Raw genomic sequence first — 18,575 nt, forward strand, 5'->3', positions numbered from 1 at the left:
AGATATTAGAAAATACCTATGATAAATACATGACGCTATCAGTGCCATTCTTGTTCAAGCCAACATATGCTTTTCTTATAAAATAAGAGTTGACCCAGCTGGGCAATGGTGGCGCACACCTTTAATCCCAGCACTTGGGAGGCAGAGGCAGGTAGATTTCTGAGTTCAAGACCAGCCTGGTCTACAAAGTCAGTTCCAGAAGAGCCAGGGCTATACAGAGAAACCTGTCTCACTCCCCACTCCCCATAAAAAAAGAGTTGCCATGCCATGATGCTTCTTCCCAGGAATAAAACACTAAGTCTAGTACACAATAAAACACTGAGAGCTTGTATTTCTAGTTTCTGCAAAATTTTCCTTCACACATATTCTCCAATTTCTGTAGCTATCTTTTAGGGTGAATTGAGACAGCTATAACAATACATTGCTACCTTGGTGACTGGTGTGAAATTTATTTGCTCACACTTCTGGAGGTTGAATATTTAAGCTCTCTGCATCTTCTGCATATAACATGCATGTTTTAGTAAAACTGGATTAAAGACTCCTCTCATATTCTCATCATTAACATTAATTACTACTTTAAACATAAGGTTCCCATAGACTCAGTGTTTGAACAAACCTATGGGATTCAGGGAGAGGAATGTGATGATTTTATATGCCTGACTCAAGGAGTGTCACTGTTAAGAGGTGTAGCCTTGTTAAAGTAAATATATCACTGTGTGAGTGGGCTTTAATACCCATATCCTTGCTGCCTGGAAGTGAGACTTCTCATAGCAGCCTTCAGATGAAGATGTAGTACTCTTAGCCCTGCCCACACCATGTCTGCCTACATGCTGTCATGCTCCTGCTTTGATGATTATAGACTGAACCTCTGAACCTGTAAGCCAGCCCCAATTAAATATTATTCTTATAAGAGGAAAAAAAATACCCTGTCTTTAACATAACAGACATTAGAAGTTTAAAATAAAGATGTAGTCTATAACAGTCTCCTCTGAAGGTGATCTCCAACACATATTTTAAAGCAGAATGATAAGTAAAATGTGGTGTACATGTTGTTGTCAGATATAATAAAATATTAATTAATGTTGCCATTTATTAACTGCTTTAATACTGGATAATAATAATAGTTTATGTAAAAGTAAATTACAAAGATATGAACATGTTTTTTGTGAAGCTTAAAAATTACCTTATAAGAAAAAGAGGCAGACATAAGACTTAATATCTGAGAGTAGTCAGTAGTCCACTTTGAAACTTATATCTGTGGCTATGAATTTTCAGTGTGAACTCATGCCCTGGGTATTCCTTTTGGCGGTATCAACTTTGAACTATCAACAATGATTCCTGTTTATTAAAATCCATAATGCCAGAAGAATGCATCAGATCCCATTACAGACCATTGTGAGCCACCATGCGGTGGCTGGGAATTGAACTTGGGACCTCTGGAAGAGCAGTCAGTACTCTTAACCACTGAGCCATCTCTCCAGTCCCAAGATATTATGTCTCCCCATTGGGAAATCGAATCCTGGTCTCCTGTGTGAGACAAGTGGTGATACTCGCCATTATATAACAAACTTGTCTCCTTAGAGGCTCTGCCAGAGCATGACAAACCCAGAGGTGGATACTCTCAGCTAACCATTGACCTGATCAAAGAGTTCCTAATGGAGGAGTTAGAGAGAAGACTGAAGGAGCTAAAGGGTTTGTGGCACCATGGGGAAAGCAACATTACCAACCAACCAGAGCTCCCAAGGTCTAAATCCCCAGCCTGGGAGCACACAGGGAGGGGCACATGGCTCCAGCTGTATATGTAAGGGAGGATGGCCTTGTTGGGCATAGGTGGGAGAGGAGGTCCTTGGTCCCGTAAATGCTGAGTGTGCTAGTGTGGGGGAATTCGAGGGCAGGGAGGTGGTAGTGGCTGGGTGGAGGTACATCCTCATAAAAGTAGGAGGAGAGGAAATGGGATAGGGGGTGTCTGGGGCAGGAGATGGGGAAAAGGGATAACATCTGAAATGTAAATAAATAAAATATCCAATAAAAATGTAAAAAAAAAAAAAGAAAAAAGAAAAAAGAAAGAAAATCCATAATGCAATTCTTATCCTATGGGCATGTGAGATTGCATTAAAGGTAGTAATTACCTTAACAATATTTGAATTAGATTTAGACACCTGGACTCTAACCCAGACTCATGTCAAATGAATACAAACTCATCTATGCAAGCATCGAAACATTCCTTTTACAATTATCTCATATAAGTTTCGGCATCCAATATAAATACAGTGATGCTAAATGATAAAGTTTATGGTAAAGTTTGAAAATGAATTCTGAATACATATTCAGAAAGCAGTAAGAAAAGGAACTATATGTTCAATATGTGTTAGGAATAAAAATGTGTTCATTAAAATGGAAGGAGGTAGGATTACCTTTAGTTACATGAAACTGCAATGGTTTCCTTAAAGAAGAAGGATGCAAACATTTTCTAAGGTTTACGAATCAAAAATAGTAAGAGAAGACAAACAAACAGAAAAAAATCAATCACTAAGCAATTGAGAGATCATCAAAGGAGCAAAGGGTTCTTCGTCATTCTTCCAGAAGAAGTGGTTTACCACAGAAGGCTTTGCTTCTCTAGCCTTTGCCTCATGAGCTCCCACTCTTTCTCTACCAGAATCTCAGGAAATAGAAGTCTTCATGAAGGCTTGCAATAAAATCGCTGATGTATCAAAAAATTTACATGAGAATGTTCATGGAATTTTGTTTATTGCCTTGCTTGTTCTTTGACTATTTGTGTTTACTGTCTTGCTTGTTCCTTGACTATTGCATCTACTGTATTGCTAGTTCCTCAACCTAGAACTGACCTTAATACTTGCATGTAATTAAAATGGTATAAAAGCAAAAAGGAAGAGGGGGGATGGAATAGCGGGTTTCTAGGGAACAGAAATGGGGAAAGGGGATGGCATCTGAAATGTAAATATGTAAAATATCCAATAAAAAAGAATTTGAAGACAGAAATTTGTATGTTAAAGTTTAGTTTAAGCAGTGAATGACTTCATTGAGGGATGAACCATGAACTTACCAAAATATGAATAACTGTCATGTCTCATCCATCTTTATCTGCTTTGATTAGCTGACTTATTTTATAGATACTTTATTTTTAAAATTCTGCTGTACTTTTAAGCCAACGAAGTGTAAATGTAAGAGGTATCAATTTTTTCTTATTAGAAGACTCAATCATCAAGATAAGCATATTCATTTTTAAACCCTAGGGGACAACAAGCCTTTCAATATTTATAAAGCTTTCTTCATATTGCAAAACATTTCGGCAAAATTAAATTACAGTTTCCCTCCTGTGTACCATGACAGCGCCAGTTACACTAGGAGATCATAAACTGTTTTATGACATCCCCTAGATCAAAAGCCAGAGACACACATTTCAACACAGCGTCTTTAATCCTAACAGCTAAGAGCTCTGTAGTGTTATTGAGTTAAAAAAATATGTTAAAAATACATTTAAAATACATCCAACAATCATAGTTACTTTTAAGGGTAACAACCTATTTTTAAAATTATTTTTCATGTACCTGTTAGACAATGCCCTTATTATTTGATTATCAACATTGCCAAAACAATGACACCATGTTAGCTCTTAATGGTACTTTATCTTCAGTAACATTTTCATGTAAGACTTAAAAATAAACTTAGGCCATGGTAGACAAATTTAAATATGTTTATTTTTCAAGACACAGTTTGTGAAGTTTATTTACTCAGTACAGCAGATATACTGAAGTTAAGGAGATGTCTCTACATTTCAGGGAGAAAGTGCATACACAGCTCCTCTGTGGAAGCATGACTCTTGATGAAAGTTGCCCAGTAAGCAAAGAGAGTGCTTAAACACTAATTTGATCTTGAAAGAGAAAGCATATTGTTATCAATCAACTGTAACCAGCATTGACTTCGAACATTATCCAAATTTTATAATGCATACTCAGGTAGATAAAACAGTTGTCAAAAGTAGTCTACTTGAACCATAGTCTGTCACTGAATCTCAAACTGCAATTTGTTGTGGTTTTCTTGGTTATCATTCTGCATAGCTCCATAGGCTAAAGGGTAAGTCAAATATGTCTGGCTGAATTACAAGGAACAGAGAAGAATTAGAACTGAAATATTGATTCATAGAACTTAAGTAAAAAGCATCTGGTTTTATGAATATGTAGGTATAAATTTTATGATAGTCTTTTTATGTAGAGCACTGCTTCTCAGACCTAATAAGCTAAAAATCCATGCTAATATTCTGAACAGACAATCTCTGATTTGGTAGATCTAGAACATGGTCTGGCATTCCATATTATAATAATTTTGGTATGATATTAGATTATAGGCCACAACCAAATGTTCCAGGGAGCAATATGCACAATATCCCATAAACCTCCATAATTTCTTTTGAATATCCACAAAGAATGGCAATCTAAGACAGTCATTGCTATGTATTGATTTAATTTTATATGAATTCTTTTAAACGTTTCTACCCTTTTTTATTATAGTCATTATTAGAATGGTCTAAAGACATGTATGCAACAAAATCAGTGAAGTTGGGCAGTGCGGATACTTACTCTTGTTAGTATCTACTCCTACTTCACTGGCCCCTGCTTTCCTAAGAGCTAGGTATTGCAGTGGTTAATGGTTCCTCTTCTTTGTAGAAGACTGCAGTGTAGACCTGATCATACACCTACATAATAGCTAATTGCTGAGTTCTCTTTTTCTTTCTCTGTTCTTCTTTCCAATCCTCCCTTTCTTCCCCCTTTCTTACTTCCTTTCTCCTTTCTTTCTTTCTTTCTTTCTTTCTTTCTTTCTTTCTTTCTTTCTTTCTTTCTATCTATCTATCTATTTATTTATATCATTTGAGAGGGAGAATGTGTCTCTCTGCAGCCCTGGCTCTGCTGGAACTCTTTTTGTAGACCAGTCTTGTCTCAGACACAGAGATCTACCTGTCTCTGGTTCCCAAATGCTGGGATTAAAGGTGTGTGCCACTACGCAGGGTCCTTAGTTATTAGAAGTGATGTCAGCTACTGTTTTCATCACAGAGAAAGTTGTGATTTAGTGCATTGGGTTTTTTTTCTCTTTTTTTTTTTTTTGCTTTTGTTTTGCATACTATTCAGAGGCCTAGCAGCTTAAAGAACAAAAACCCACTAACTTTCCCAATTACAACTCTCCCTTCAATATTTATTATTAAATCACTCAAGGAAATAAAAAATGTAAGCTGTTAGACACAAGTAATGGGGAACAAATGCTGCATGTACTGGGTGTTTCTGTGACTAAAAGCAAGAATGTTCTTTTTAAAATCCTTTTTGAACTTTTAAAACACAAAAAATATGAAAATTATTACCCATTAAACAAATATTAATTAATTAATTAATTAGTAATTAATTAATTAATTTACTATTATAAAAAATGTGGCAGGCTAGTACCAGGAGTTCAACATGAGGTCACTGAACACAGTGCAATTTCCCACAGACCCTATTACTATAAAGTCATAGCAGAACACTGTATTTCAGAGATGTCATTACTATAAAGACACACAGCAGAGAGCTGATTCAGAAAGACCCAATTATTTCAAAGACATAGGTCACAGCATTTGTCCCAGCAGACCACATTCCTCTACATTAAAATGTTTATTGAGCCAAGATACCCATTCATTCCAGCTATTCTCAGCATTGGAGCAAGAAAGGCCCACTAAGTGATGTAAACCTTTCCCAGAATGGTACTCTCGTATGAGATTCCTACTCTGTTCTGTCACTTTATTCTACCACAGCTATTGCAAGGATTTCTTTACCTACTTCTGCACCCTATTCTAGTAGATCTCTTCTATATGAACATGTTCAAATTTGTTGTTTGAACATTAGTTTCTTGAGGGTTGCAAAAACTCCTAGGGCATAATTTATCTCTTTTGACACTCGTCACTACAACAAGATGAAAATGCAGTGCACATAATTACAGAAAGGTCTTGGAAAGACTGAGTTCCAATACATTACTAAATAAGCATTATTTTTTCAAAACTTATATAAATCCTGAATTGAAATCTTGACTTATTATAGTACAGAAGCTTTTTCTTATTATGCAAGTTTAAGATTATTTTCCTCTTTCTGAATTACTCTGGGAAAGAATAATATATTTCTGGATTTTAAATTCTTTTGGAAAATCAAGATCATTTTACAACTATGGAGACTCTATGTCATATATAATTTTCATATTTTAGAGAATATGAAGGTGAAGTCTAATTACATATTTTAAATGTAAATTTGTAAACCTTAATTTTATATTCATTCAACTTAATTTTATATTCATAATGAAGACAAAGCAACAGTTTTCATGTATTTTATAAAATTAAGACACATAGACAGAAATGAAGTTCTTGTTAGAATATGCTAGAACCTGCAGGGTATTCCTCAATTTCTAATCGCTGAGGTGAATTGACTTCACTTTTCAATGTCATCAATTTTGTGACTCCACACACGGCAAAAATTTCCTTCATAAATATTCTTGTTGATGGTAACCTTGATTAGCTGCTTTGATAATATTGAAATTAATGTTCTGAATGTCAAATCAAGCCTAAATCCCTTCTCAATCTTGTTCCATAACATCAGTCCACTCTTAAAGATGAACACTGTATTTTACCATCATGGCAAATGAAGATGCCTGTTTTCTTCGTCTTCATTTTTTCTTTTTTAAAAGGAATCTAAGATTGTTTTAATTATCTCAATCAATAAAGTTATAGGCTTATTAATTTTTGAAATACAGTATTAACGATAATTGTTCACAGGTAAATACTAATAGCGATAACATGAAAAGATGAGATTTTTAAATATAAGAGAAATTTCATGATATACAGGTAAGCTGAGACATGTAGAGTTTGCAATACACACACTCTTGAGTGGACCCCACTGTGATTCTGAAGTTTTCTGCATTTAGCTTAAAAGATATTTCTTCCCAAGAAACTGAACTTTTCTTTCAAATGCACTTGATCGAATAGGAGAACTGGGTTCATAGAAGGGATTCATGGCAAACTTGATATATAAGTCGTAGACATCAGTGAAGAAGCTCTTGATGCCATCTTCATGCCTCACGTCATGAAGCATGATGAACCTCATGTGCCCAGCAGTGACAAACGCTGAGACAAACCACTCATTGAATTTGTCCACAGTTTTTGAGTACATGTTGTTGGAGAGCCACATGTTCTCATCAACGAGGTCCAGAGCGGCGTGAGCTATGAACTGGTTCAGATGGTGGTGCTCGTCTTTCGATTCTGGTTTCCCAGCTGGCAAAATTTCCATTTCAAAAACTGGATTATCATGGTGGCCAACAATTATGACTTAGAAGCTTCCAGACATTGTTTTCTATCTATGTATGGCTCCTCACATAAGTTGACTTCCCTCTAGTTCAGGAGAAGATGTGCTCAAGGTAGAAAACAGGTCAACCGACCATTACCCAAACTCAACGTCCTGTTTTCTTCTTTAAGCAAGGGAAACACATTAGGAATTGGCAAGAAAGATTCTTCCAATAAATCACAGTACAAAAAAATAAGAAGCAGAATAGAATCTCTGTACAATAGAATAAACATCCACAAAGACAGTATCCACCTCTCCTTGTATCTTGGGGTAGAAAAAAGAGACAAAGACGTATTGCTTAAGCCTCTAATTTTTCTTAGCCCTGGTTGGACATGTAAACTTTGAAAGGGAAAACCACAATTATTTATTTTTCCAGTAACCTAATTTAATCTTCTCAAAGATCAATGCATAATAGAGCAAAAAAATCTAAGAAACTATATAATTGCACCAGAACGGTGAGTTCCCTAGTAAGGGTTTCCACAACAGTGATAAAACACCATGACCAAAAGCAAGTTGGGAAGGAAATGTTTATTTGGTTTAAACTTCAACATCATAGTTCATTACTGAAGTAAATTAGCACAGACACTCAAATAAGGTAGACATTTGGGGGCAAGAGCTGATTCAGAGGCTGTGGAGGCATGCTGTTTGCTGACATTCTCCTTCTGACTTACTCAGTCAGTTTACTCTTATAAAAGCCAGGACCACCAACCCAGGGATGACAATCCAAGGCATGCTAGGCCCACTCCCATTGATCATTAATTAAGAAAATGCAGTATAAGCTTTCCAACAGTCTGATCTTAAGGGGCTACTTTCTTACTTAAAGTCTTCTATTCTCAGATGACAATAACGTGTCAAATTGTTATAAACTATCTAGCAGAGTAAATTTGCAAGATCCCCACTAATTTTTCTTCCTTAATTTTTAGGCAAATTTTCTTCAATTAGCAAATACAGAATTGAATGCATCACAATTTCATTTGATATATTCAAAATCTGGGACCTTCTATCTCAGACATTCTATTTAAAATAGAATGCTAAGTAAACAGATGGGCGATGAAGTCTGAATGTTTAGCAATAAATATAATACATGAGATATCTGAGCTTAGTTATTCTCTATGTAAATGCACTGAATACAAAAGAAAGGTACCAGTAATACCTTTCTCACCAGGATAAAGAGAGTACTGGGGGCAGGGCAAATGTCTCAGTGGGTAAGACACTTGCTGAGCAAGTATAGACCTTGGCTTAGATCCCATAGCCTACATAAAGAAAAGTGTGGTTATATACATCTATAATCCCAGCACCCCTACAACAAAACCAGGCCAGCTAATCTGGCATTAGCAGTCCACAAAAACAGAAGAACTTGTCTCAAACAAGTTAGATGTAAAGGACTGACAACCAAGGAACTTGTCCTCTGATCTCCATACATGTGCATGCAGTTGCACTCATGTGCATTGGGATAGGGCAGGGGTAAGTAATTCATGTAAAATGCTATGTATATCTAATGGTATGCATACCCCCAGTTTCTTCTCTCACACCCCACCCCTGCAACCTCCCTTCTTTCTCAGACCCACTTCTCTAGTCTCTTCAGAAAAGAGCAGGCCTCCCAGGAATGTCAACTAAATATGGCATGTCAAGTTGCAATAAGACTAGTCATTCCTGCTCATATTAAGACTGGATGAGACAACCTAGTAGGAGGAAAAGGGCCCCAAACCAGGCAAAAGATCCAGAGATAGTCCCTGCTCCCACTGTTTGGATTTGTATAAACAAACCTAGCTATATAACCATGACATATATGCAGAGGACCTAGGACAGACTCAGGCAGTTTGACTGTCAATTTAGTTTTTGTTACCTCCTTTGATCACAGATTTGTTAGTTCTGTGCATTTTCTTGTGTTATCCTTGACCCCTCTGGCTTTACAATCCTTTTTTCCATCTTCCAGAGAATTCCACAACTTCCACATGTTTGTCTATGGGTCTATGCATCTATTCTCAACAGTTTCTGGTTGAAGCCTTTCTGGTTGTGATTTTTTAGGCCCTTGTCTATGAGTATAGCATACTGTCAATAGGAAGCATTTGATTTACTCTTTGTTTCCAGTCTTGTTTGGTATTATCCTAGGTCTCTTGGCTATCCAGCTTCTGGTTCCTGGCTCTCCCTCTTGGGGCATGTGTTTAAAGCTGGACCAGCCATTGGTTGGCTGCTACAAGTAGAGGATAATTTCTTTGTGTTTTAAATGGCTTTTAGCTATATTTCCGAGTGGATTAAATATGATGTCTGAAATAACACCATGAAGATATATAAAATACAAGCTAATTTGTTTTTCAATTATGTAAAATATATAATTTTTTTTCAATTTCTGTGAAGAACTGGATTGGAGCATTGACTGCAATTGTATTTAACAAGTAGGTTTCCTTTGGTACTGATGCATTTCTGTAGCATATAATCCATAAACATAAGAGGTCTTTCCATCTTCTATTATCTGTTTTACTTTCCTTCTTCAGTTTTCATTGCATAAGTCTTTCACTCAGTTCATTATATTTATCACAAGTATTTTATTCTTGAGCTTTTTATAAATAGTATTGTTTCTCAGATTTCTTCTTAGTATACTTGTCATTAGTATATAAGAAGCTTGCTGACTTTTGGAGGGTTAATTTTATAACCTGCTACTTTACTAAATGCGTTTATCAGCTGTAGGAGTTTTCTTATGGAATCTTTAGGGTTTGTTTTTTAATTCGTGGAACAATATCATTAGAAAATAAGAATACATTGACTTTCTATTTTCCTATTTGTATTCATTTCTCTTCTACATGTATCTTTTTTTGCTCTAGTGAAAATCCAAGTGCACTATTGAATATAATGACAGGGAGTTGGCATTCTTATTATGCTGCTGATCTGGGTGGAAACACTTTGAGTTCTTCTTTATGCTGGTATGCTGTGTGCTTATTCTATATTGCCTTTGACATGTTAAGCTATGTTCTCTGTAATCACAGATACTCCAGGACTTTTATGATCTTAAAAGATGTTGAATTTTATCAACAGTTTTTTTTTTTATTTAGCTAATGAATTAATCATACAGTTTTTGTCTTTAAGTCTCTTTAGGTGACAGATTTCATTTACTCATTTATTTACACATGTTGAATGATCCTTGTATCTTTGAGATGAAGTCAACTGTATCATGGTGGACAATCTTTTTTATGTTTTCTTTAATTTGGTTTGCAAGGATTTTAGTGAAAATTTTGTTTTCATATTCTTCAGAGATAATGGCACATCATTTTTATTGGTTTGGTTCTTTAGTTTTGGTATACGTTCTCATTAAAATTATTTGTAAATGCTTCCTAACAATTATATGGAATAATTTAAGAAGTATTAGTGGTTGTTCTTTATTAGCAGTCTTATAGAATTCTGCATTAAATCTGCCTAATCCTGGGATTTGTTTGTTTGATTTGATATAGGCATTTTTATTACTGCTTCTAGCTCATTATATGATATTGATGAATATGTTATTTTTTTCTTGATTTATCTTTGTTGAGCTGTGTGTGTTAATTTATTTTAGATTTTCAGCTTGACAAGAGTATATATTTTATTTTATTTGTTTAGAGACAAGATATCCCTATGTAGACCAGGCTTTCCTCCTACTGGAAGCAAAACTATATGCCACTATGGATGTGTGGGATGGATATTTTTAACATACTTATGATTATAGAAATTTTCAGTCTCTGCACTATTTTTAACTCTTAAAAAATTTTATTTCCATTATTACATTAAATTTATATCCTCTTTTTATTTTGATGATTTTGCCTAAACTTACTATGGAAGCTTCTTGAAATTAAACACAAATACGTTTATACACAAACAACTAAAATGAAGTTAATGTATAATTGGTTGGCAATCCCCCTACTATATATTACATTATCACAGGCTAACAGACAAAATGCCTAGCATTAAAAGTAGTTTATTTCCTTTGGGGTTGGCTGTGACACTCCATAGAAACAAAACCATTATAGGGTAGTGACAATGTTCTTAGTTATCCTTTAGAACCTGATGGTGACATCTCACATAAAACACGATGATATAAAGGTTGTACTGACCTAGAACCTTCATCCTTACTGAATAGCTTCATGGTGTTGGAAGGTAGTAAGAATACTATCAGAGGGTCAAAGTAATAAATAATATTATATGACCGTGGAACCTGTGAGGTATAACAAAATGCCCACTTGGTACAATTAAAACAAAAACATCTTGGGAGTAGCCAAGTTTTCTGTGTGGTTTAAATCCCACGTCACAAGACGAATCTAACATCAGTCATCATTACCAGGTCAAGAGTCTGTGACTGGACATGCCATAGACCTTAGAGGAGAATTTGCTACTAGTATTCTACTTAGTGGACATCATATTAAACTGGCCGTATATTAACACACTTCTCTTTCTCGTCCCCCTCAGCTGCATGTCGGTCCAGCCCTAATGCCCCCAGTCTCAACTATTCCTTGGTTCCCAGTGGTGCCTGGAAGCCCCAGAGTCTGAGACCAGTCCATCCCAGCATGCCTTCTTGCTTGGGGGTTGCCACTCAAGAGCTCTGCCACTATGGGTCTCAGACTGTAATCTCCCCACACCTGGAGCAGAGTTCTGTGACTTCTCGCAGCCCAACTTCTGGCCATACATCGTGTGGAGTAAACTCAGTCAAATTCCCACACTTCTGCCCTCTAAGTTCTGGTTCCAGCTACCTAGGGTGACATACATGGGGGATGGGGTGGGGGTGGGGGGAGAACCACTACTCAGCTCAACAAGACTGTCACCCATGCATGAACTACAACCCCACAACAACTCTCAACAGAGAAAATTCTATTTTCAGTAAATGGGTTTTTAACCCAGCAACCTGCAACTGGTCAAGGTGCAAAAAATAAGATGTAACTGTAGAATTCCCAGCCCTGAACAGAACATCCAGACTATACCACCCCACTCTCATGACTCAGAAATCATTACAAACCAGGAGGCAGAAACAGTGTAAGAACCAGAGACATTCTGACTATTAAAAAACTGTGGTTTGGGGATGAGCAACAGAACTGTTCACATAGACTTCCAGTTGTTGTTAAGACCATAAAGAAGACCTGTGCAAATTCAAGTAACAGAGGTTTTCTTCGCCTTATTAATAACTTTGTTCCTATCACATTTCACATGCTTCCCCTCAATATCATCATTTATCTGCTTTTTCTCTTTCCTTTTGTGGGGAGCCGACAGAAGGCAGCTATCATCCTTGCAGCCATCTTGAGCCAAATACCCTGACAATAGACTTGTTTACAATAGCCTACAACAGCTGAGCACACTCTGATAACATCTTGTTTTAGATACCCAGGATTTTCCCTGGGTGTGTGAATTAAAGGTGTGATTTAGAGATAAGACCTAAGGGCATGACTTAAAGGCATGACTTAAAGGCATGGCTTAGAAGTGAGAAATATACAAGGCAAGAGGCAGACAGAAGTTAGTTATGCACTTAACACTTGGAGAAAGAACTTGGAACTGGGAAAGAGACTAGCAACAAGAACTAGGAATTAGGACTTGAGACTTGGTACTAGGAACTAGGGACTTGGAACTAGGGACTTGGAGAGAAGAAGAGAGACTGAAGAATAAACAGGATTGAATCACACTCTATCTGGTCTCTAGTCCTCATGTCAGTCCTCACTCTCTCTCTTGCTGAACCCCTACCCGCAGACCAGAGCAGCTTGGGGCAGTGCGGGCTCTAACAATTTAGCCCCAAAGGCTTTTCGCAGTGCGGGTTCCAACATTGTGTTCCAACAGAGTGGTCCCCGACATTTTGGCCCCCAAGTGTGGGGCAGAGTGGCTCTCAACATCTTTTGACATTTCAACTTTAATTTCTTTTTATTAAGCAACTAAAAGTGAGAATATATGTTCATCCAGTTAAGAAAGTGGCTCCAAAGCTTCCAGGAACTAATCCCCCAACAAAAGAGTATACGAAGAGGAACCCATGGCTCTGCTGCATATATACCAGAGGACTGCCTTATCTGGCCTCAATGGGAGGGGAGTTTCTTGGTCCTCTGGAGGCTAGACGACCCAGTGTAGGGCAATGCTAGGTTGCTGAGGCTGGAATGGGAGGGTGAGTGTGGAGCACTCTCATAGAAGCAGGGCAAGGGTAGGGAATAGGATTTTTGTGGAGGGGAAACTGGAAAGGGAGAATAACATTTGAAATGAAAATAAATAAAACAACCAGTACAAAATAAAAAAAAAATTCAGTATGTACTTAAAAATACAATTCAATGTGGTAATCCCAACACAGGATCTTAATTCAGGACTTCAAATCTATCCTGGCATCCTGGGTTGTAGGTAGAGATGCAATATAAAAGGACAGGTAAGTAAGAAAGAAGATTTTAATAGCCAAGGCCAAGCTGCAGCATATTTGTGGAGAAAAAAGTTCTGGCTGCTTCTTGGCATCTAAAATCCTGTAGCAAACGCAAAGAGTGCCCAAGAATGCTGCTTGTTTATGAGTCACTTACATTGGCGAAAGTGAACTCTTGTTCATGGTAATGCTGATTTCCATTCTTCAGTGAGCAACTTTTTGGAAAAATAGAGTCCTCCTAGACATATTGATGCTAACTTTGCATAATTTTTCTTGCAAGTAGAATAGTTGTAATGAGTAAGCCTATAAGTACTGGCTTAAGAAGAAGTTTCTCATTAAATTCATAGACAGAATACTGAGAACTACTTCCCTGAGACTTAAATGAAATTATGATGACTACAGAGTGCAGGTCAGGCCTGCTACCCAAATCTGATGAGAGTTGCAAATTCTTAACGGAAGAATGAATAGATGTAGATTCTTTAGATACTGTTTGAAATATAGGCCAACAGAAATCCATTTTCCTTCAATTATACGATAATGAACTGAAAGCACAATGTTTTCTTAATTACTAAATATGCACATAATAGTTAATACATATTTAAAGATATTTTATGTATAATACTTGTATAACTTCCATGATTTCTCAGATAGGGTAATATGCAACATTTATCTCCTTATTCTACATGATAATTAGGTATCTTCTCTTTTTTATTATTAACATTTTCAAGTAGAAAATTTGCATGCTTAACAGTATTTCCTGTTCACCATCAAGGACATTGAAATAAGCTATTGAGAAATTAGTGATGAATGAAAATACACTAGGCATAGTTTTTCTTGTTGGGAAATGGTGGAAACGAAGGAGTATCTAGAGATGACTTTGTGAAGAAAGTGAGGTTGAGTTGGCATTTAATTATTAAGACAATTGGTGTAGTAGAAATGTCAGAAACTAAATAGGCAGAAATCTGAAGAGCAGAAGTGAGAAAGCCCCAGCAATGGCACTGAAAGAAGCTTCTCAGCTGATTTAATTGGTTTTATTTGAGCTAATATATTATGTCTACACATTGAAAATATGAAAAATATCTAAAACCCTCAAACTTTGCTTTTTGTTTAACCATGTATAAAACATTTATAGAGAAGAGTATATGTTTGTTATCATTAGTAACATGTGTAAAAATGTGTGGTTAAATGCTTCTATAAATGCACTTTAAATATTTCTACCAAAAGATAGAGAATCTTTCTGATGAGAAAACATTGTCTACTTTGTGCTTGCAAACTGAAAACTTAGAGTTAACGCAGTGAAGTAAGGACTTATTGGTTAATGACCAGGTTTTCTGTGTAATAAGAAAGAGCATGCAAACATAGAAAAAGGTATGATCAGATATGAAAATATTTAGGGTCTTTCAAAGAAAATGTTAGTACACAGAAAAGAAATGGTATATACCATTATTTATTTTGGTATCATGGCATGACCACAGGGAAACACTTTATCACAGATTTTCACATACATCCCACATATTGGGGGATAGTAAAGATTCAGCAGCCAAATCATGTAATCTCTCAAACTAAATATGTGATTTTGTCACCAGGAATAATAGGGAACATCTAAACATGTGTTTTGTTAGTAATGTCAGAGTGTGTACTTAGCATCCTGAGGTTGAAAGCCAAAAATACTGTTAAGAATCTTACAGTTTAAAACATTATTTTCCTTGTTGGAGCATTATGGACAATAGGACTTTGAATTAGAAAAGCAGTTCAGTGTTTTAATTAGGGATTAATGGTCCATACAAGTAGTATCATGGCGACAGTGCTGCTGAGAGCAATGTATACTATCACAGCCCAATTCAAGATGTTTCAGAGGAGAATTTTTATAAATGGCCTATAGGCAATTCTTGTGATATTTTGGCAAAATACATCTGGCTGCTCTTTATTCTTTTCCAAAAATTCTACCTGAGCCTAAATTAATGAGTTTTGAATTAATAATTTTGGCATAAAGGATTTCAAGGAAGACAATTATTGAAGGCATTGGGTGGATATTAGTGGTCATTTTTATGCATCTCTATAATAAAAAGAACCAAGCATGGCAAAAAGAAATGCGAAATGCATAGTTTGAAGTGAACAGGAGCATCAGTATGTATAATGGAGCTAAGGCGAGGGACCATGGAGATAAATTTAAAGAAAAGGCTGTAGCTAATTGGAAAAAAGTGAGTGGAAAACTTAGGGCAAGACAACACTCAGCTAAGCTTCCAACTGGTGAAACAAGATTAAAGAAAATCTTAAGCAGTAAAGATAACCATTCACAGAAAACTGAGGCACATTAATTGAATAAGGCGGCCATGTTCATAACTCAGCAAGTGTTGGGGGCCGACTTTTAGCAGAAAGCAGCTATCAGCTTTGCAGCCATCTTGAGCCATATACCCTGACATGAGACTTGGATTACAATAGCCTACAACAGCTGAGCACACTCTGATAATCTTGGTTTAGATACCTTGGGTATGTGAGATTAAAGGTGTGTGAGATTAAAGGTGTGTGAGTTAAGAGTGACCTAGAGATCAGATTTAGAGACAAGACCTAAGGGCATGATTAAAGGTGTGACCAAAAGGCATGGCTTAGAAGTGAGACATATAAAAGGCAGAGACAGAACAGATCAGAATCAGACTATGGATGAGAGAATCAGACACAGCAGACAGAGGAGAAAGAGAAGCAGACACTTCAGAGAGTACAACTTCTAACTAGGAATTAGGTTAGAGAGAACAACTTGGAGTTAGTTATTAGACATTAGGCACTTGGCACTTGGAAGAAGAAACTTGGAACTTGGAGACACTAGGAACTAGGGACTAGGAATTTAGGACTTGGGACTTGGAGAGAGGAAGAGAGACTGAAGAATAAACGGGATTGAAACACACTATCTGGTCTCCATTCTTCGAGTCCATCCCCTCTCTCTTGCTGAACCCCGACCCATGGACCGGAGCAGCAGCTTGGACCGGGATACAGTGGCCACCAAACACTGGGCAGCCCGGGCCTCAACATTTTGCTCGGGCTGCGACATTTTTTGGCACCTGAACAGAGACTCCAGTTTAGGCCTAAACATTTTTAGGCCACCCAAAATGGGGCAACCTAGGCCACAACAAGCAAACAGCAGAACTTGACAGCTCTGGCCATAGTATTCTACCTTTAGAGTTACAAATACAGGAAAGGGGTTATAGAACTTTCCTCTGTGCCTAAAGTAAGCTACTGAGGGCAGCCATTTGTCAGAGAGTTTCCTACATGAATGTTCTAAGAGGCTATTGTGTGAAGCCATGAAAATGAAGCTTTGATTTTTGTAGAGGTCCAAAGATGATGGAGATGCCAGAGTTTTGGGATACTTGCCAAGGAAAGATAAAGACTTGGTGTGGAACCAACTCAAGAGAGAAAAGTGTGTTTTAGTCTTTTGTAGTCACCAAAGCTCAAAATAGTTGGAGATCTGAAGAAAGCTTTGACAACAAACATGGAGATGGAGAGCTGGAGTTTGTCCAGCTGCTTTTCAGTCTTGCTTTGGTCCAGTGTTTCCTCAGTTTTCTCCCTTTCCTTCCATTTGGAAAGATATTTCCTATGGTATTATATACTGAGCGTATGTAATCTGTGTGTTTCTATTGATGTTCTAAGGGACTACAGTGAGAAGCTCACCATGAGTATTAGAAGATATTTTGAACTTTGGACTTTTAAACAGCACAGATGACTTATAGAACATGAGAGCTTTTGAAGTTGGAATGAATGCATTTTTGCATTATGATAGCACTACAGGTCTAAGGAGTTCAGGGAGTAAAATCTGGAGGTTTGAATAAAAGTGGGCTCAGATGAAAGTAAAAGCATTTTTGTTTGGAGTAAGTGTGGCCTTCTTGGAGGAGGTGTGTAATGAAGGATTTGCTTTGAGGTTTCCAAAGCCTAAGCCAGGTCCAGTGGCTCTCCTTGCTGCCCATGGATCCAGGTTTAAAACTCTAAGTTTCTTCCCTAGTGCTCTTAGTGACATCATGCAAGGCCAAATTTAATTTTTTTTTTTACAAGAATTGCCATGATCATGCATGGTATCTCTTTAAAGAAGGTTATCCTGACTGGGATAGCTGCCAGTCTTGGACTATTTCTCATAATGGACCTTACAGTGTGTACTGCAAAAACAAATGTAATATTCGGCCAACATTGTATACATGACCATTTTATCAATAACTGTGGCTTCAAGTAAAGCTTTCTAAGTCAAGCAAATATTTTATGGGACACAATATGACCTTAAGTATCTGAGGTAGATAGAGAGTTATAGCTGACCTGTGAGATACTGAATTGAGTTTCTGAGGCCTATCAATGAAACTGGAGAACTTGTTCAAGTGAATACTTTTGCTTACAGCTTTCTTATCAACAAAACAAATAAGTCATATTAATAAATAATCTCTAAAATCACTCTCTATTTTTCTCTTCTTCTGTCTTCCTTTAGCTGCCCCCCACCCCCCATAGAGTTCTGCTATGTAGTCAGTCATTGACTGGAACTCATGATCCAGTTACTTCAGACTTAGAAGACTTGGATAGTATCCACATACCACCAACCCATTTCCCTCAAAACTTAATGACTGCACCAGTTTTTAAGCCTTTTTTAAAAAAAAAAAATTTAAAACTTAGGATGAGGATATCAGAAGTCTGAGTTAAAGATAAGTAAGTATGATGAATCTTAATTAACATGGAATTAAAATTTCAATTATAGCATAGAAATCAATTGCTTAAGAACAAATGCAAACCCAATGAGTGATTCATACTCACAACCTCACATTTCAACAGCTTTCACTTCAAATATCATGCTTTTGTGTGGTTAACCTGAGTTTCACATGAAAAACTTAATA

General features: G+C 36.7%; 1 protein-coding gene and 1 pseudogene across 1 annotated transcript in view; both read right to left on the reverse strand.

Moving 5' to 3' along the window:
• LOC143441124 (low-density lipoprotein receptor-related protein 1B-like) overlaps positions 1-18,575 on the reverse strand; it is a 493,583-nt gene that overhangs the window by 48,508 nt on the left and 426,500 nt on the right. The window lies entirely within an intron of this gene.
• On the reverse strand, positions 6,799-7,373 carry LOC117703317 (trafficking protein particle complex subunit 2-like; annotated as a pseudogene).

This window comes from Arvicanthis niloticus, chromosome 2, assembly GCF_011762505.2.
Source record: "Arvicanthis niloticus isolate mArvNil1 chromosome 2, mArvNil1.pat.X, whole genome shotgun sequence".
NCBI classification, from domain to species: Eukaryota; Metazoa; Chordata; class Mammalia; order Rodentia; family Muridae; genus Arvicanthis; species Arvicanthis niloticus.